The following is a 22,640-nucleotide window of genomic DNA, read 5'->3' on the forward strand; positions in this document are numbered from 1 at the left end:
GTATCTTTACTTTAATGTCATTTACTTTCGAATTACTTTCATGTCATTTATTTTCAAAGTCTTTTAACGTTCCTGCATTCTAAGATTCTTTACGTTTTAGCAGTCCTTTTAGTTTCATATGTTATGTTACTTATCTTTTCATCAAAATCATACTTACATATAACAAAGTGATTATCAAGATTACTTGTTCTTTAATCGAACAACGCTTATTGAAGAAGACGAATCATGAATATGGTTCAAATGAACATTGATAACAATCTTTTTGACTATGTGTCCTAGGATCAATCTAGTCGATCCTGCGAGTAACCAAATCATATTTATTATAGTTTGGAAGACTAGCGGTTGTTTACCGAAAATCACCGTAAACACTATACCCATCGTAAACCTCCACACCGTTTTCCCACGAAAACTTTAAATCTTCGATTAAGGGTGCCAAGTATACGTCTATGTCATTCCCTGGTTGTTTACGCCCAGAAATTAACATAGATAACATCATGTACTTACGCTTCATACATATCCACGAAGGTAGGTTATAAATCATAAGAATCACAGGCTAGGTGCTATGCGAGATACTTTGAATACCATGTGGGTTCATTCCATCAGTAGACAATGACAAGCGAAGGTTTCTTGCTTCTTTTCCAAATTCAGGATAATCACTATCAACTTTCATCCACTGTGGTGAGTCTGCAGGATGTCGCAACTGTCCATCAATAATTATTTCATCTGCATGCCAAGTCAAGTGTCTTGAATCGGTTTCACTATGATACATGCGTCTAAATCTCGGAATTATAGGAAAATACCATAAGACTTTGGTCGGAGACAACTTTTTCTTATATCGAGGGGCACCGCATTTAGGACACCCATTCAACGGTGCATACTCGTTTTGAAACAAAACGCAATCGTTTGGACATGCATGTATCTTATCATAGCTCATGCCAATAGAGGATAACATCTTTTTGGCTTCATACTTTCGATTGGGAAGAACATTATCCTCTGGTAGCATATCTTTCATAAGGGCTAATAACTCTGTGAAACTTTTATCCGACCATCCATTGTCCGCCTTTAAGTTGTACAACTTTAATACCGCAAACAATCTTGTGAATTTTGAACAACCATCATACAACGGTTTATCTGCATCGCTTACCAACCTCTCGAACATTTTGGGACAATCCTCAAGATCATCTTCAAGCGCTTCTGCAATCTCTTCGACTCGATCATAATCGTATGTGTCTGTACAATCGTTGTTTGAAGCATACTTCGTATTACACCTCGACTCAACATTCCCGTTACTTTTCTCACCATGCAAATTCCAAACTGTATAACTTCTATCAATTCCAAACCGTAGTAAATGCGATGCCAACTGATTCCCGTCAACCTTACCCCCATAACAGCAACCCAAGCAAGGACACGCCATTCGAATCGGGTCTTTAGCGTGCGCAACCGCAAACTTAACGAATTCCCATACCCCTTTCTCGTACTCTTTCGACAATCGGTTCGAATTCATCCATGTCTTATCCATGTCTTAATTAAGCTAAACAAAAACGATCAAACTTTCACTCTTCACAAGTAACCCCTATAGCGAATTCACAAAGTTAGTAAGTTCATCAATTAACGATTAACGAAATTGACATCAAGAATATTCCACATGTCGGAATAATGAGCAAAGCTCTTGAGCCTCTTTCATTTCTTCTTTGAAAGTAGATAACATGACTATAGTTTTTGTTAGAAATCATAAGCCAAGAAATTGATAGTGCATGAAAAATAGAAGAGCAACTTATCATCTTGGAATTTTGTATCCTATATTAACTCTCTAAACACATAAAACTAATGAGCTATCAAGGAGCTTCGCTTATGTTTGTAGTTTACCATGAAACAAAATATTAAAATCAAGTGGTTACAAAAAGTAGGTGCATGTGATCATATTATAACACATCATAATGTCAGTATAATGCGTTTCTGCCAAAATGCAAAGTATAAACGAAATGAATCCGGAGCAATAAAACGCAACATATATAATCACATAATTTCAGACAAATTCATCATAATACCAGTAATTTGAAAAAGACAAAATCGATTGAAAGAAATTTGAAATACTAACTTTCCTTTTAATTTTCAATCAAACAAAAATAAATTTATATGTATAATCGATTGAAAAAGCATTATAATCGATTAAGCATCACTATTATAAGAAAAATATTTTTACAAGGTAAACTGTTAATTAACCTATTTGGTTTTACTATCTTTAAACACTAATGAAGTATCTCAATCTAGGACAATTGAATTACAAAGCAAATACAAGATATCAATAATAACTCACCTTTCAAAAGAGAAGCTATATAAAAGCCAATGAACCTGTAGCTACAAAAGAACCTGCAGAAGACAAAGAAATATGTCAAAAATTACTAGTTGTGTTGAGTTGTGTTGAACTTAATTAGTGTATATGTTTGTGGAACTTTGTGTTGCAGATACAAGTAATTTGAGAAAGAAATTTACCTCGGATTTTACCGAACTCAAGAAAATGCAGAGAATGAGCATTGTACGTCGAACTAGGCTGGGAAACGCTACTAATTCAAAGGAAAGAAGAGAATTAGTAAGTAATCAAATTTTATTGTTTGAATTTATAAATAATGAATTGAGCATACAAGCAGAAAAATAGAAAAATAGAGTTATCAAGACATTTCAAAAATTAGTCTAACTTGAAACCATCTTATTAATAACATCATACAAGATAGATGTTTTATAAATCAGTCTAACTTCAAACAATATAAGTATTAGCATATCAAATATAAAAAAGATATTCTATAAACTATTTGCATACAGCAATAAGAATTTAAAAATCTAAACATGTATAAACAAATTTCTAAACATGTATTGGTAAAGGAAATAATAATACATGCATTATCCAACTTATCTTCAAAAAATTGGAGATAATCACACATAACATATTATAGATTTATCATAGCATATTATAGATCATCTAAAATGGATGACCAACTTTAAATTTTGTTTTTCAATGAATAAATTAACAAGCAACTGCTCATATAGAAATTGTTTAAATCGGCTTTTATTGATAGCCAACTTAAATGTCTTACTTTTTTTGAAAAGAAAAGTTGAAATATATTCATATGAACGAAACAACAAATCAAAATTATAACATCAAATAAACAAGAAGTGGTAGCTTCAATTATACAACTTTAAACAAACTTCAAAAATAAGTAACATAGTATAACAGCAAATCATGAGAAGTTTTATTTCAGAAGTTTATATTAGAAGTTTAAATAAATAAACTTTACAACAGAACTACAACAGAACCACTGGAGAAATTCATCAGAACTACACTAGAAATTCAACGGAAATTACAACAGAACTATATTAGAAGTTTAAATAAATAAATAAACTTTACAACAGAACTACTGGAGTAATGGCAACAACACTGAACTACAACAAAACCACAACAAAGACAACAGAACCACAACAATAGTAATAACAACTAGAATCCTTAAGAAACATACCTCTAACGTGGATGAGATGGTGAGTCTTCTTCCACAACAACAGAACCAAACGATATATTGAGTCTTCTTCTTCGGTGGCTCACGGTTTTCGGATTTGGAATGGTGGCAACGAAGATGGTGGCAACAAAGACGGTGGCAACGAAGACGGTGGTAACTAAGACAGTGGCAACGAAGACGGTGGAAACAAAGACGGTGGGTTTTCTGATTTGGAGTGGTGGCTCACGACGGAATTCTGGGTTCTATGGCAAGAGAGAAAGAGGGAATTAGGGATTTGTGAGGGGAAAACGCGGGTTCTGTCTAATTTTGTTTTTAAAATTTTTAATTTTAAAACAGGTATGACAGTGCTTTTGAAAAGCGCCTTCGTACCAATGCCTTTACCAGCGCTTTTTAGGGTAAAAGCGCTTTAGTAGCTTTACACCTATAGCAGCGCTTTTGAATGCGCTTTCATAACCCCCCTATAAGAGCGCTTTTGAAAAGCAGTTTCGTACCCATGCCTTTACCAGTGCTTTTTGAAAGCGCTTTTGTAACCCCCCTATAAGAGCGCTTTTTTGCGTGTTTTTTAATTTTGTTTTTAGCAAAACCTATACCAGCGCTTTTTCCTAAAAGCACTTTCGTAGGGGTGCTGCTAAAAGACAAATTTGGCATAGTGAAAATACAATATAATTTTTCATATTATTATTTTCAAAATTTATTTAATATGTTATATATTCAAAGAGGGGTTAGTGAAACAATCAATATTAGATATAATAAATTCAATTGTGTTTTCTGTCATTCTAATGTCATCATGACATGTTCGATGAATCAAGATGAGAGCTGCAGAAAGAATCACAAAAAGATAATCTCAATCTCAAACTCGACAACAATAATATATAAAAACTAACTAACAATAACATTAAACAATAATAGCGATATTAAAAATCAACAACTTAAAAAAAACAATAATTAACAACAATAACAACAAGCATTCAATCTTAATGTCAACAACAACAACATTAAACAACAACTAAAAAACAATCTCTCAATAAATTAAACTTTGTTAAGTGTTTTTTATTGGGAGTAGATATTTTTTTGAACAGGATTGAGGAGTATTTTCATTGCAATGTGGGTTTCCTTCCTTTTAAGGATTTAGGGCTTTCGCATGGGTGTGAATCCGAAAAAGAAAGAGACATGGAATCTTTTAGTTAAGCTTGTCTTTAGGAAATTAACTTCTTGTTAGAATAGATTTATGAGCTTTTATGGGAGGGTGGTCTTGATGAACTCGGTGCCAAACTTTACCCATGTTATTTTTGTCTTTAGGAGATTATTGTTAATTTTGCAAAAAACTCCATAAAAAACGTCACTTGAAAAATGAGTATTTTTAGTAATGTGATTCTTTAGTTTATGTTAACATATGATATTACTTATCCATCATATAAGAAAAGTTTATGGTCTAGAAGTTTTAATAGTACCCTTCTTCCTTGACAATCAACCACGTGGACTGCTTTATAGACATTCCTACCATTTTTTTGCATGTCCACACTATGGAATAAGGATCCACTCTATTTCTTATACTCCATTTATTTTCCATTACTATAATTTTGTGTGTATATTACACATATTTCTAAGACATGTGACACATATTTACTATTTATTTAACTTTATGCACACAAAACTATAGTAATGGACCCTCCATTTCTTTTTAAGAAATGGAATGGATCCTTACTCCACACTATGACCTGTTTCGTTCAAAATGGATTCCATTCTCTAAATATTTTTTCATCTACTTACGAAAGAGTTTTCTTTTTCCAATGACTAATCGTAACAATAAGTGCATATTATGGAAATAAAAAATACATTTTATCATCTTTTCTCCATACCCGTCTACTCATATAATTTTTTTCTTCATTGTTGTCTATTAATATGTTGTGAAAAACGATACCAATAACAAAGTATAATAGGGAATTAGGGAAGAGAATAAGAACACAAGAATTGGTTATAACTGCTATTCTTTTACTTTCTCTTAAAACAAGATTACAAGTTTACAAGAATAACAAATAACCTCTCTCACCCTAAATTAGGATTTGCAGCTTAGCAATGATGAGAGACTAGTATGCTATTTATAATAAAACCTAACATACTAACTAATGGGATTTTTCAGCAAGGCCCATTACACAAGCCAACTTAATAAACAAGCTAACTTAACAAATTAGGGTTTAAACACTAAAACCTAATTTAACATGCTAACAACTCTAGCATCTTCGACATCTGCATGCTAGACCCATCTTCGACTACAGCATGCACACTTCGACACCAACATGTGAACAATCCTTCGACTTCATGCTTAACTCTGTCGAACTGTCGAACCAAGAAGCTACCCTTCGATAATACTAGAGTTCGATCCAATATCTCACAAATCTCCACCTTGGACCTAACTCTACAACGTCAAGGAACAAACTAGCTTTCTTCATGCAGCTTTATCAACTGCATACAGTGGAAAAACTTGCAACTCGGCAATGTCTTGGTGATCATATCAGCAGCATTGTCTTCAGTCGAAACCTTCAGCACTTGGACTTCTCCACGCTCGATTACTCCTCTGACGAAATGCAGCCTCACATCAATGTGCTTAGTTCGCTCATGGTAGGCTGAATTCTTCGACAGGTGTATTGCACTTTGACTATCACATTTAACAGTGATACCTCGACCTTGAAGTTTTAACTCCTTCGCAAAACCTTCAAGCCACAATGCTTCTTTCACAGCTTCAGTTAGGGCAATATACTCCGCTTCAGTGGTTGATAGAGCAACAACCTTCTGAAGTGTTGCTTTCCAACTAATTGCAGTGCCAAACATAGTGAAAACATATCCAGAAATAGATTTTCTGGAATCCATACAACCTGCATAATCAGAGTCGACATATCCTTCTATTACTGCTTTACTATCTTCACCCAAGGCTCCACCATAAATTAGGACTCTATTTAGAGACCCATTTATGTACCTTAGAATCCACTTCAATGCTTGCCAGTGAGCCTTTCTAGGATTCGCCATGTACCTGCTTACAAGACTTACTGCGTATGCTATGTCGGGTCTAGTACAGACCATAGCATACATCAAAGAACCGACTATATTAGCATATGGGATGCTATTCATATAGGATCTTTCGACATCAGTACTGGGACACTGATCAATACTCAGCTTGAATTGAGGGTTTGTTGGAGTCACAACTGGCTTCGAATTCGGCATACCAAACTTTTCAAGAATCTTCCGTAGATATGCCTCTTGAGATAGACATAACTTCGACTTCTTTCTATCTCTTCGAATGTCAATTCCAAGAATCCTGGAAGCAGCTCCCAGATCCTTCATATCGAACTCCTTATTGAGTTCAGCCTTCACCCTCATCACATCTTCAACATTGTTGCTTGCTATGAGAATATCATCCACATAAAGCAACAAAATAACAAATGAATTACCAGGTCGAAATCTGAAGTAAACGCAGTGGTCGAACTTACTTCTAATGAAACTTATGCGTGCCATGAACTTGTCGAATCTCCTATTCCACTGTCGAGGAAATTGTTTCAGCCCATACAAAGATCTCTTTAACTTGCACACATAATCTTCCTTCCCCTTTTCGACATACCCTTCAGGTTGCCTCATCAGGATCGTTTCATCTAGATCACCATACAAGAACGCAGTCTTCACATCCATCTGTTCCAGTTCAAGATCGAACTGTGCCACCATGGCAAGCAACATTCGAATGGACCTATGCTTCACAACAGGAGAAAACAAATCATTGAAGTCGACACCTTCTTTCTGAGTGAAACCCCTTGCAACTAACCTTGCCTTATATCTTTTCGACGTCACTCCTTCAATTCCTTCCTTAACTTTGAAAATCCATTTACAGCTGACTAACCTTGCCCCAGCAGGTTTCTTGATCAGTTCCCAGGTATGATTATCATGAAGAGATTTTATCTCATCATCCATGGCCTTCAGCCATTCAGTCTTATTTCGACTCCTCATAACTTCCTTATAGTCTCTAGGTTCTTCGTCTAGAACCTCACTTGCAGAGATTAAGGCATAAGCTATAAGATCTGCATATCCAAGTCTTTGAGGTGGCTTGATGACTCTTCTCGACCTATCTCTCGACAATAGGTAGTCATCGTCAGTTTCCTCAACTTCAGCATCTTCTGCTTCTTCTTCGACTTCATCTGGGATATGCAATTCAGCATCAACATGCTCCACCTCAACAGGAATCTCTACCTGTTCCAGCTCTTCGTCAGATGTTTCTGTACTTCGACCAACATCATCAGTTTTCTTAAAAGCCATTTCAGCTTCATTGAAAACTACATCTCAACTGGTGATACACCTCTTGTGACCTGGCTCTAGGCACCATAGCCTATAAGCTTTGACTCCTTCAGGGTATCCCATGAACATGCATTTCAGAGCTCTAGGTTCGACCTTGTCTTGCCTAATGTGAGCATAGGCTACGCAGCCAAATACTCTCAGTTTGTCGAGATTTGGTGGATGTCCCGACCAAACTTCTTCAGGTGTCTTCATATCTAACGCTGTCGAAGGACATCTGTTTATCAGATATGTTGCTGTCGAAACAGCCTCAGCCCAGAACACCTTTGTTAACCCCGCACTAGTCAACATGCATCTGACTCTCTCCAAAATAGTTCGATTAAACCTTTCAGCCAAACCATTTTGCTGTGGAGTACCTGCAGTAGTTCTATGCCTTGCAATACCAGAGGCAGCACAAAAACTGTCGAATGCCTCATTGCAAAATTCAAGGCCATTGTCGGTTCTCAACCTCTTGACCTTTCTGCCAGTCTGATTTTCAACCAGAGTCTTCCAACTTTTGAAATTCTCAAAAGTTTCATCCTTAGTCTTCTGGATGAATACCCATAATTTTCTGGAATAATCATCTACTATGGATAGAAAATACCTTGCTCCTGAATGTGATGGACACCTTGCAGGCCCCCAAAGATCAGCATGGATGTAATCAAGGGATCCATGTGTTCTTTGTTTGCCTTTGTTGAACTTCACTCTACAGGATTTTCCAAGTACACAGGGTTCACAAAACTTCAGCTTTTCGACTTTGTCTCCACCAAGCAGATTTTGTTTCCCTAATTCGACCAGACCCCTTTCACTGACATGACCTAATCTCATGTGCCAGATTTCTGTTTTCGACAAAGGTTTCGTGGATGCAACATTTGTCGAACCACTTACAACTTCAGCCTCAAGGGTATACAAGCCTTGTTTCTTCACGCCTCTCAAGACTTCCTTCGAACCCTTCATGACTCTTAGGATACTTTTCTCTCCTTGGAAAACATATCCTTTCTTGTCGAATTCACCAAGAGAAAGCAGATTTCTCTTCAAATCAGGAACATACCTGACTTCAGTCAACAACCTTATTGACTCATCATGGAGCTTGAATCTCACAGATCCAACACTTGCAATCTTGCAAGCCTTGTTGTTTCCCAGCAATACTGATCCACCATCTTGATCACATAATTCCTCGAACAAGTATTTGTTTGGAGTCATGTGCCAAGTGCAACCTGAATCCATAATCCACTCTCTTCTCGAGTCACTGCTTGAAACCACAAGAACATCAGATGATTCGAAATCATCTTGAACAATGGCTGCATTGCCATTATCCTTACCTCCATGATCTTTCAGGCGTTCAGGGCACACCTTTCTTGTGTGACCCTCCTTCTTACAATGATAGCATCGAATGCCAGATGCTTCGCCACTGTAAGACTTCGACTGGCTTTTGCCTTTCTTCTTGTCGAACTTACCATCCTTTCGTAAGAGTTTTCCTTTAACGGCCAAACCTTCGCCAACAGTCGAAGGTTTATGCTCCTTTCGTTCATTCAAGTCCTTAGAGTACAAGGCTAATTGAACTTCTTCAAACGTCAGGGACTCCCTTCCATACAAGAGAGTTTCTTTGAAGTGAGCATGTGATCGAGGCAAAGAACACAATAGTAACAGCGCTTGATCTTCATCATCGATCTTCACATCAATATTTTCAAGATCAAGAATCAGCTTATTGAACATATCCAACTGCTCAGCCAATACTTTGTCTTCAATCATCTTGAATGAATACAAATCTTGCTTCAGGTAGAGTCGATTTACCAGCGATTTGGTCATATACAAACTTTCAAGTTTCACCCATAACCCTGATGCCGTCGTCTCCTTTGATACCTGCCGGAGAACCTTATCACCAAGGCTCAACAAAATTGTGCTGTGTGCTTTCTCGATCATATTCGTCTTCTCCGCTGCCGTCAATTCTGCATTCATGGCTGCCTCTCCCTTCAACGCTTCCAAACAACCCTGCTGAACCAGTAGAGCTTTCATCTTCAAGCGCCACAGACCGAAATCATTCACTCCGGTGAACTTTTCAATCTCATACTTTGTTGAAGGCATCTTCTCCACGCTCACCGCACCAATTTGTTGTGAAAAACGATACCAATAACAAAGTATAATAGGGAATTAGAGAAGAGAATAAGAACACAAGAATTGGTTATAACTGCTATTCTTTTACTTTCTCTTAAAACAAGATTACAAGTTTACAAGAATAACAAATAACCTCTCTCACCCTAAATTAGGATTTGCAGCTTAGCAATGATGAGAGACTAGTATGCTATTTATAATAAAACCTAACATACTAACTAATGGGCTTTTTCAGCAAGGCCCATTACACAAGCCAACTTAATAAACAAGCTAACTTAACAAATTAGGGTTTAAACACTAAAACCTAATTTAACATGCTAACAACTCTAGCATCTTCGACATCTGCATGCTAGACCCATCTTCGACTACAGCATGCACACTTCGACACCAACATGTGAACAATCCTTCGACTTCATGCTTAACTCTGTCGAACTGTCGAACCAAGAAGCTACCCTTCGACAATACTAGAGTTCGATCCAATATCTCACATAATATGTAACAATGCAACTTTTTTATAGATTTGCAAACTTCTCTCTCTTCATTTTTTTCTCATTCTCTCATTTATTTACATTTTTTATCTTTATCTTCATCAATGTTTTACACATTTATGATTTTTTTTCCAGGTTGTAGATCTTCATCAGTGTATATTTTAATACACAAGTTTTCTCCTTTTCATCTTCTTAACATCTTATTTAATTCTTTTATTTTTTTCAAGTTGTAAATCCAAAAAACAAAGATGAACAAGGATAATAAAATAACAACTATCATATTTGTGAAAATATAAATTTTATTAATAATGTTATATTAGATCTGGTTTTCTATATGTTATTTTCTTTTTTTAAATAAGCAATTGGAATTAATGGGAGCAAAACGGATGCTTTGCCCCGATACAATAAGGAAAGCTCCTGTTAGACGCTGGCCTAAAGATCTAGAGGGGGGGTGAATAGATCTCACTAAGTTTTTAAGGATTTTTCTACTGACTCGAGCGAAAGCGGTTCTGAATCGACTTGCGTCTATTCTGGACTGCTATTGCAAAGGTCGTATGTGTTTCAAAACCAAAGAGTAAGTGGAATTGATGGTGAAGTAATATGATAGCTAAACAGTACGTTTTACAACTGAAAACCAATTAACTTCTAGATTGACAATTTTGATTTTCAATGCAGTAAGATTGGATTAAGCAAAAACACAAACACTTGGTGATACGTTCAAATTGATAGTGATTCAAGTTGTGGTGAATTGTGATGTTTGTGCAGAACTTTAATTCACAATTTTAACACTCGAATCGTTGATCAATTTTGCACTTATAACCAATTATGAACAGAAAGTAAAAGAGAAAGTAAAAGCGACAAGAACACGATATTTGTTTAGGCAGTTCGTCGATCGTCCTCGCTACGACTACGTCTGCCCCCAATTCCAAATTGAAATTGGGTAATCTTTCATTAATGTTGAAAGTAGTATATACAAAGAAGATAACAAAGCGATAAACGATAAACCAATTATGTCGATCCTTTGAATCTTCTTCCCCCTTAATCTTGACCAAGATCAAGGTTATCCAAGAGCTTCACTTTGATTCCCTTCTGCAGTGTCTTGATTCCTTGAACTCCCCGTTCCTCAATCGTTACACTCAGCCGAATCCTCAATGAACGCCTCTTGATAAAAACCCCCAAGAACCACCCGTCGTGGAGGACAAAACCCGCAGATTTTATTCACCAACAAACCCCACAAACCTTCACCCACTAGGAATCTTCAATTCCGTTCCATGGACGTTATCGAACTCATCACTAACCCGCAACGCAAGAATGATTATGTGTAATTGTGTTGGAGATGATGAAGAACGAAGATGAGAAGCGTTTATGTATCTTTCAGTCGTTGGTGTTGATTGAATATTTACCCTTGCACAATATATATGATTGCATAACAGTTAGAACCAAGAAAAACTGATTTTTGAACTTTCTTGATCAGTTAGGTCGACCACTTGTAGTGCTTAGGTCGACCTAACAGAGCTTGCAGAATTTTGCTCCCAGTTAGGTCGACCTGTTGAAGGAGTAGGTCGACCAGAATCCTCTTCTGATGCATTCTGGGGACATTTTCACAGATTAGGTCGACCTAGTTGCCATGTAGGTCGACCTAGCAGACTGATATGAAGATTTCTTCATTTTGAGTCGACCTAAATGGTCTGTGAGTCGACCTAGCAGAGGTATATGGATTTTCCTTCATTTTAGGTCGACCTAGGTTGACAGTAGGTCGACCTAACTGCTGATTTTCTGCATTTTTCATGTCCAGCTTGTGTTGAGTCGACTTATATGCATAGTGGATCACCTTGTGCTTTCATGAGTGATCAAATGCTTTGCTTTTCTGATTCCTCCTTGTTGTTTGAATGTTCATTTGAGTTTGCCATAAATCAAAAACATCTTTGAGTGTAATCTTGTATTCACATACTCCCCCTTTTTGATGATGGCAAACCAATAGTCAAAAGCTTTGGTAGTAAGTGACAAGGACTCAACAGAGCTCCCCCGTACATCCAGCATCTATCTCTCAACAGGGCAATCTCTCACCAAGGCTCCCCCGTACACTCAGCATCTATTGTATCTATCTCCCCCTTTGACAACATCAAAAAGAGAAACAAAGAGAGCAGAGTAGGAGAGAAACAAGAAAAATAAAGAATACCGGTAGTCATAGAGATAGATAACATGTAAATGATGAAATCATAAGAGCTAATCATGTTTTAAAGCAAGCTAATCAACATACATAGTAGTTCAAGAGAATTATAAAAGAAAACATAGAGTGCTACATCATATAATGTTTTTAACAACAAAACAAAACAAAAGAAACTTAATGGCATGAAATGCAATGAAATGATGATATGATAAACGATATGTCCTAACGCCTGCCCCTTCTTCCTCTTCCTCTTTGAAATGTGTGAGGTCGATCTTCTTCAACCTGTTCCAACAAATCCAGCACCGACATGTTAAGAGTGTTGAAGCTTTGGCTGATGTTAGCATGACGATGCAATGCCGTTTCCTCAAACTGATTCTGCCTCAATATGGAGTTGGATGCAAACGTCTCAAAATCGTTCCTTTGTTCCTGAACCAAGCCGTACAGAGATTGGTATTGCCGTTGTTGTTCCTCATATCTATCTTGTTGAAGCTGCTGCATTGTTTGAAATTGAAGCTGTTGAGTTTCAAAGTTCTGCTGTTGTTGAGATTGCATAGCTTCAAGCATAGATATTATGTTAGATTGATCAGGAGGAGGTGGAGCAGTGTATCCCCAAGGAACTTCTTCCTGTTGAGACGGAACATATTGCCAATTTGGATCTGTGTCATGAGCTATGTCTTCCATGGTTTGATCCTCCTCATTTGCTATTTCTTGATCGTTTCCCTCTTCGTCATTTCCTACATTGTTTCCAAACTCCGTAGGATCATCATAGTTGTAGATAACCTTCCCTGTTCCTTTTTGAATGAGATAATATGTTTTCCTCACAGGATTCCAATGATATCCCATAAGAGTCAAGGTGGTTTGTGAGAATTCCTGGGATTGATGTACGCGAGTGTAGTGTAAGTGATCAAGTCGCATACCAAAGTGATTGACAATTGTTTGAATGATTGAACCATAACATAGGGCTGTAGTTTTCTGTTTGACCTCATGAAACTTAGCAGCAAGGAAGTGAGGCCAGTGTAAACGCGTTCTGTTTTGCAACAGATACATGAGCACCACTTCATTTCTTTCAATTCTCGAATATCCTCCAGCCCTTGGTCGAATGATTCTTGAGATTACCCAGTTCAAGAGCCTAGGATCTCGCTTCAAATGACCAGCTGTTATTGTTTCATTTGATCTGTCAAATACGGAAGGATCTTTGAGGATTGACTTCATGTAGGACTCATGATCATAGTTTCCCGGTACATCCCCGTCTACCATACGGAGTTCATCACCAACGATTGTCAGACCAAAGATACTAATCCAGACCCGTTTGTCAACAACATGCGATCTAGATCCCATTTTGAAACGGAAGTTACAACCGTCTCCTTTTGTAAATCCTGCATAGAAGGCCCTAACGGTATTTTCACAGTACGGGGTATCACATTGCAATAAGGGATGAATATTTTGATGTTCAATTAACGCAGCGACATCAGGGATATGCATGTTTTCGACAAGATTTGGATCATAAGTATATTGCTTAACAATTTTCCTTTTCATCTGCCACTTCTCAAAATTTTCTCTACAATCAGGATGAACAAGAGCACTTACCGGTTGAGATGATGAATTGGAAGCAATTTCCTTTCCTTTTCTTGATTTTGGAGGCATGGTTGGAGATGCTTTGAGTGAGAGAGGGATGATTTTTGACAGTTTTGAGTTTGAGGAATTAGGGTTAGCCGTACCAAAAGAGATGAGAATGAGAGGGAATGCAAGAATGGAGTGTTTTGAATGAATGTTATTGGGTCGGGTCGACCTAACAGACCCAAATATGGAAAAGTTTACGCAGTAGGTCGACCTAAAGTGAAGCTGGGTCGACCTAACAGAAGTAATAACAACAAATGACCAAATTAGGTCGACCTAAATTGTGAGTAGGTCGACGCAACTGGACCTTTTTGATTTTTCTAAAGAAGCTTCTTATGTAGGTCGACTCAAATACAGGGTAGGTCGACCTAAGTTTCTTTCAATGATGAAAATGCCTTAGAAATGTTTCTATATGATGTATTTTTGTTTTGTCATTTGCTTGAATGCACAACCATGTATGTTATGAATGAAATGATGAACATATATACATAAGTATTTGAGAAGAGTAGATAAGAGCACATGAAGTCACTATAAGCATGTTAATTGATAGCATATTATAGCATCAATAAAATTTTTGGAAGTGAACAATAAACATGTTACCGCTTTCTCAATATGTAGGTGTTTTGTCATCATCATCGTGTGGAGTCTTCTTGTCAGTGTGCCATACTCCTAGATTTGATAATGAATTGTTTTGATGGAATGTTTCACAGGTTGATTTTTGCGAAAAACTTATTTAGTATCGATTACTCGATGTTCTCCCGGATGCGGGACATAGTCCCAAACAATATTCTGCTAAAGATATTTTAAAATCTCTTTGCAATGCAACTTGCCAATTTGCACATCAAGTACTGCGTCCTAAGTGTTTTTCGGAATATCTGTATTTGTGATGTATCTCATACATTTGCGATGGCTAGAACACCTACATTTCCTTTGCCGAGTATGATTCTTCAAACTGTCTTCATAGATGACCTACCAAAATTGGTATGTCTACCTATATGTGTCTTGAGCACCAGCTGTCAAGGAACTACCACGTTCGGCGATGTCAAGACACTTTCCCTGCGAGATTAAATTAGAGTAGAAGGTCCCCAATCTTCATTGGGTCCTGGATGGTGAGTACACAATTTGTTGCACTTAGGCAACCATTGAAATACTCCTTTAGGAACTAAAATTCTCCTAAATTTGCATTTTTCAATGGTATGTCCCTTTTTGCAACAATAATGACAGGTAATATGATGAGAATATGGAGTTTTGCTAGTTGATACTTTTGGTACAAAAGTGTATTTACTATATAAAGGAGTATACGATCTTTTGAACTTGTTTGGATCAACCGCAAAAGTCACTTTTGGTTGTAGAGCCTTGTCTAACTTGGCTTTTAGATCTCTCACTTCTTTTTGCCAAATGTGACATGTCTCACAACCAAACCATGATGTAGGATCTAATTCAACTTTGTCCTTTTGAATGTCTAGCATAGATTGTTTTAAAGCTTCCATATCCCTTTCGGTTTTCTCAACTTTTGATTCAAGATATGAAAATATTTTCTTATTTGAGGCCAAAAGTTTGAAAGCTTTAATTGCATCTCTATGTAATTCTTCAAAAGCAAGTTTTAGTTGAGAATGAGATACCTTATCTACGAGTTCAGGTTTAAGATGACTTACAGCTTTCTTTTTCTTGTTTTGATGAGCCATGAAACATAGGTTTGTTGATTCTTCTTCATCGCTTGACGAGCTTTCACTAGATGAATCACTTTCCCATGCTATGTAAGCTCTTTTAGATTTGTTATGACCTTTGCTTTGGTTCTTCTCCTTTTCTTTCTTAAGGTATGGACAATCCGGTTTGTAGTGACCGGCTTTCCCACAATTGAAGCAAAGACCTTTGATCTTTCCTTTGTTGTCGTCATCTTGTTTGAACATGTTTGATTGCTTTCTATAGTTGATCAATCCTTTGTCGGAATGTTTTGCTCCATTTTTCTTTAGATATTTGTTGTATCTTCGCACAAACAGTCCCATTTCCTCATCATCGGAGTCTTCGTCATCACTTGTGTCACTATCCTTTGGCTCTCGTTTTGAGGTCTTGGAGCTCGAAGCTTTTAGAGCTATTGACTTCTTCTCTACCTCTTTCTCCATGTTCTTTTCTTTCTTTGTCCTCTTCTCATGCATGTCAAGGCATTTAAGATGCTGTTCATGTTCCTCTAGTTTACCAAAGAGAGTGGTAATGTCTAAAGTGTTGAGATCATTTGCTTCCTTAATTGCTGTAACTTTGGGCTGCCATTCCCTGTTCAAACACCTTAAGATTTTGTTAGTAGCAACTGCATTGGAAACAGGTCTATCAAGAGAATTTAATCGATTTTTCAGGTGAACGAATCTTTTCTGCATGCTTTCGATGGTTTCACCATCTTCCATGTGGAAAAGTTCGAACTCTTGAGTTAACGTATTGATCCTAGCTAGTTTGACATCATCCGTTCCCTCGTGGGCAACTTGCAATGTGTCCCACATAGCTTTAGCTGATCTACAATGGGAAACGCGATAGTATTCATCAACTCCTAGAGCTGAGATTAGAATGTTTCTCGCTTTCCAATCGTATGCATATTTCTTTTCATCTTCAGCATTCCAAGTATCTTCTGGTTTTGGAACAACTGCACCAGCTGCATTTGTCATAGTGATCTGAAATGGACCATTGACAATAGCTGTCCAGATGTTCCTATCAATTGCATTGATATGGACACACATACAATCCTTCCAATAGCCGTAGTTTTCTCCGTTGAAAACTGGAGCTCTATTATGAGCCCCTTTAGGTCCAGAAGCCATCTTTCCAATAAGTGTTTCACGAAGCACGGAATAAACCAGAGCTCTTGATGCCACTTGTTAGACGCTGGCCTAAAGATCTAGAGGGGGGGTGAATAGATCTCACTAAGTTTTTAAGGATTTTTCTACTGACTCGAGCGAAAGCGGTTCTGAATCGACTTGCGTCTATTCTGGACTGCTATTGCAAAGGTCGTATGTGTTTCAAAACCAAAGAGTAAGTGGAATTGATGGTGAAGTAATATGATAGCTAAACAGTACGTTTTACAACTGAAAACCAATTAACTTCTAGATTGACAATTTTGATTTTCAATGCAGTAAGATTGGATTAAGCAAAAACACAAACACTTGGTGATACGTTCAAATTGATAGTGATTCAAGTTGTGGTGAATTGTGATGTTTGTGCAGAACTTTAATTCACAATTTTAACACTCGAATCGTTGATCAATTTTGCACTTATAACCAATTATGAACAGAAAGTAAAAGAGAAAGTAAAAGCGACAAGAACACGATATTTGTTTAGGCAGTTCGTCGATCGTCCTCGCTACGACTACGTCTGCCCCCAATTCCAAATTGAAATTGGGTAATCTTTCATTAATGTTGAAAGTAGTATATACAAAGAAGATAACAAAGCGATAAACGATAAACCAATTATGTCGATCCTTTGAATCTTCTTCCCCCTTAATCTTGACCAAGATCAAGGTTATCCAAGAGCTTCACTTTGATTCCCTTCTGCAGTGTCTTGATTCCTTGAACTCCCCGTTCCTCAATCGTTACACTCAGCCGAATCCTCAATGAACGCCTCTTGATAAAAACCCCCAAGAACCACCCGTCGTGGAGGACAAAACCCGCAGATTTTATTCACCAACAAACCCCACAAACCTTCACCCACTAGGAATCTTCAATTCCGTTCCATGGACGTTATCGAACTCATCACTAACCCGCAACGCAAGAATGATTATGTGTAATTGTGTTGGAGATGATGAAGAACGAAGATGAGAAGCGTTTATGTATCTTTCAGTCGTTGGTGTTGATTGAATAATTACCCTTGCACAATATATATGATTGCATAACAGTTAGAACCAAGAAAAACTGATTTTTGAACTTTCTTGATCAGTTAGGTCGACCACTTGTAGTGCTTAGGTCGACCTAACAGAGCTTGCAGAATTTTGCTCCCAGTTAGGTCGACCTGTTGAAGGAGTAGGTCGACCAGAATCCTCTTCTGATGCATTCTGGGGACATTTTCACAGATTAGGTCGACCTAGTTGCCATGTAGGTCGACCTAGCAGACTGATATGAAGATTTCTTCATTTTGAGTCGACCTAAATGGTCTGTGAGTCGACCTAGCAGAGGTATATGGATTTTCCTTCATTTTAGGTCGACCTAGGTTGACAGTAGGTCGACCTAACTGCTGATTTTCTGCATTTTTCATGTCCAGCTTGTGTTGAGTCGACTTATATGCATAGTGGATCACCTTGTGCTTTCATGAGTGATCAAATGCTTTGCTTTTCTGATTCCTCCTTGTTGTTTGAATGTTCATTTGAGTTTGCCATAAATCAAAAACATCTTTGAGTGTAATCTTGTATTCACAGCTCCTACCTCTCAAAACAATCAAGAGGAAGAATATTCCAATAATAATAACTACAAAGATTCACCTTCTTATAAGTGGAATAAATCCACCTCCACGTGTTATGTACAATCTCCGACATACACTCGGTACAATCTATTCTTTTGATATCATACACGAAATAGAAAAAGAAGAGAGAATCCAATAATGATTTGAAGTTTTGTGTCAAAGTGTGATAAAGGAAAGAAGATTGAAAAATATATTTTGTGTTTATGAAGACTTTGAAGGTATGAAAGGAAGATTTATGATTTGAGAGCTTTGATGAAATCGGGGTTGAGATTGTTTTTTTCAATGTTTTGGGTTGGAATCTTTGAATGTTAGAGTTTTGATGTGATTTTTGTGTTAGACTTTGATTCTCTCATTTTCTTTCAATTTTATTTAGATTTTGATTTTTAAGGTAAGACTTTGTTTTCTTTAGAAATAGATGTTAATTTTAAGAAAATGAGGGACTTGATGAGTCTATAAGTGTGACAAATTTTGAATTTAACTATTAAGAAATCGGTTAATATACATGTTTATATGAAGTAATTAGTGAGAAAGTTAGGTGTTGATATTTTATGCACTACTATTTTATGCATCGTGATGTATTATGCGATGTAATTGTTATTAATGTTTGTCTTATGTATATTTTTAATTGGGTTTTTTAGTAGTTAGTTTTTAAATAGGATTAGAGTGATATGTATTATTTATTTATTTATTTTGATACGCTTTTTTACTGTGGTTGAATTTATTTTGTTATTTTTTTGTTGTAATTGATCTTTATTTATTTTCTTTCTTGAGCTATTTGGACTTAAGACATGTTGAAGTTCTATTATGCGTTGTTAAAAAATATTTTATCGACCTTTTTGGTAATAATTAATTTTTTTGTAAATTATGTGGTAAATCAAATTGTAAAATAAAAAATAAATAAAAATAGGTGGGCCGGCCCGCCAACTCGTTCGTAAACGGGGAGGGCTTGACTTTTGAGCTTGGATGCCTAATTAAGCCCGCCCCGCTTTTGGACGAAATGGGGCGACCTAAATGGGGCGGGCTGCCCGCTTTGCCACCCCTATCAATAGTATCTCCATCATTAGTTTTCTTTTTAACTGTGTAACTGTGCCAATTGCGAAATAAATTTGCATCACTCACTTCAACTTTAAATACATCCTTTTGTCCATAAAAGTGTCTAGTTCTCGTGGATAAGCTACATCCTATGACACAAATAATAACATGTATAAATGTTATTAATAATTCAATGATTGGATAAAATCTTATAATCAAAATTAACTTCAAAAAGACTTATTACGTGATTCATAATTTCAATCAAATCTTGTGCATTCCTACCCAAAAATTGTGAAACAACTTTAAATCAAAGAAAATGAAAGTAGTTGATCCAATGACTTGTAGATGAACCTTGAATCTAAAATCAATAATACTATCTTTATATCAATTAAAAATAAATATTATATAAAGAGTTGATAATTTTTGTCATAAAAATATTAATAATTTAACTTGCCTAGGAACAACAGTCCTTTGTTTGTTGCATTTTTCACAGAAAATGATATCGCTTTTAATAACAATTTTTGATGCACACTTTGTGCAAGCTTGATAATACCATCCAAAATTGATGTTCAATTTAATAGACCTTGCAAAAGATGCTGTCAATAAATTTGACTGGTAATAACATAAATTAACTATCAAAAAACTGAAGTCATCCAACTATTTTTAAATATGTAGTGTTATTTTTTTGTTTAGACATCAAATATTAAATCAGTATATTCAATCAAGTCATTTATAATCATATTGCTAACTAGTTTAGTTAGTTTAACGTCAATATCATTCATCTTACAAATATTAATTAGTATTAGTATAACTTTGAATAAGATTAAATTTGATAAAACACAATTTTAAAATGGTGAATTAGATAATAACTTACTTCGATTTGTACTCATTATTGATTGGCAGGTCATCATTAAACATCATTTTAGTTCCATAAAAAATATTAGATACTCCAATAACCCCCAAGTAATTGCACATTTTATTAGTCAACAACAAAAAATAAAAATTAATATATAGAACATGTTGTTGTTAAAAACAGTAGAGGACACTTTGAATTAAGATGACTAATTTATTAAACATTTTTTATTTTTTGAATTAACAAAAAATAATAAAGAATTTTATGAGTTTTATTTTTTAAATATATTACTACTATTTATTGTTAAATATTTTTAAAAAATCACATAGATAGTTGACATTATATCACATTTTATCTATAATAAAATATTTATGATTTGATTAGTTATATAATAAAAATAGCATAATGAATTACGTAATTGTTATTAATATTTTTCATTGATAATTTGGTTATTATTTTAAATTGTTATTCAGTATTTAGTTCTATCCGATTATTCACATTCCAAAAATATACTATAAGTATTGCTACTGCATCAGTATTCAAAAAACTTATTAATGATTTTGTATCATTATTGCATTTAAGATTTAAAATATGAAATCGATATATTTAACCCTATTAAATTCTATTGATTTAAAAATAACTACAACTATGGTAATACGTTTATTAATTAATTGTTATTATATACATTACTATTTAAAATATTTTATTGAGTATTATTATGCACTCAAAATTTTATAAATATAAAAATAATAAATTTAATAAAATTTTAAATAAGATTTAAAAGGAAATTTAAATATAAAGATTTCATATAAATATAAAAAAATTTAAATAAATATTAAAATGAAATTTCCTGAACATTTTTTATTTTTTGAATTAAAATAAAATAATAAAGAATTTTATGAGTTTTATTTTTTAAATTTATAACTAAAATTAGAATAGGTATTATCATCATTATTATATATCATAATAAAGAATTTTATCTTTACAATAACAAATTACCCGCTCAACTGTTTCCCTTTCCCCAAGGGTGTTCTACAGAAAATTGAAACAATCTGTCGTATCTTTCTTTGGACAGGTGGGTTTCAAGATAGTCGAAAGGCACCTGTAGCGTGGAAGCTAGTGTGTAGATCTAGAAGTCATGGTGGTTTGAATGACATTGACATCGAAGTGTGGAATAAAACCAACTTGATGAAATTGTTATGGAACTTGAGTGGTAAAGAAGATTCTTTGTGGGTAAAATAGATACAAGCTTATTATGTTAAGAGCAATGATTTGATGGATATGGAGAGTAAGATTAGCAACTCCTGGATTATGAAAGTCGTGCTCCACCAGAAAGATGAGTTTAAAAAATTAGAAAATTTGGAAGAAATCATGGAGGGGGCATATGTCAATATGAGCATGTTATATAGGAGACTACAAGACTATGGTCAGAAAGTAGAATGGAAAAACTTGTTGTACGGGAATCATGCGAGACCCCGTGCCAATTTTATCTTATGGGTCGCTTGTCACGAAAGGTTAGCAACGGAGGACATGTTATTTAAGTATGAAATAATCGATAGTAAATATTTTTGTTTTTGTTCGAAGGAAGAGTCGATGAATCATCTATTATACTTATAGTAAAATATTTGTGATGTGATTATTTATATAATAAAAATAGCATTATTAATTTCCTAATTGTTATTAAAAAATTTCATTGCTAATTTAGTTATTATTTGAAACTGTAATTCATTATTTAGCTCTATCTCTTTTTTTATATTCCAAGAATATACTAGAAATGTTGTTATTGTATTAGTTTTCAAAATTTTATTAATGAATTTCTATTATTTTACATTTAAGATTTCAAATATGAAATCTATATATTTAACCCTATTAAATTCTATTGATTTTCAAAAAAAAAATTATAACTTCTATTAATTAATCGATATTACACATTACTACTTAAAATTTTTTATTGAGTATCATTATTCATTCAAGATTTTATAAATATAAAAATACTACATTTTATTAAACATTTAAATAAGACTTAAAATAAATTTTAAATATAAATATTTTATATAAATATAACTATGTCTCTCTCTCTCGAACAAAGGAGTAGTTCAATTAATATGCAG

This window comes from Vicia villosa, unplaced genomic scaffold (assembly GCF_029867415.1).
Source record: "Vicia villosa cultivar HV-30 ecotype Madison, WI unplaced genomic scaffold, Vvil1.0 ctg.000353F_1_1, whole genome shotgun sequence".
Lineage (NCBI taxonomy): Eukaryota > Viridiplantae > Streptophyta > Magnoliopsida > Fabales > Fabaceae > Vicia > Vicia villosa.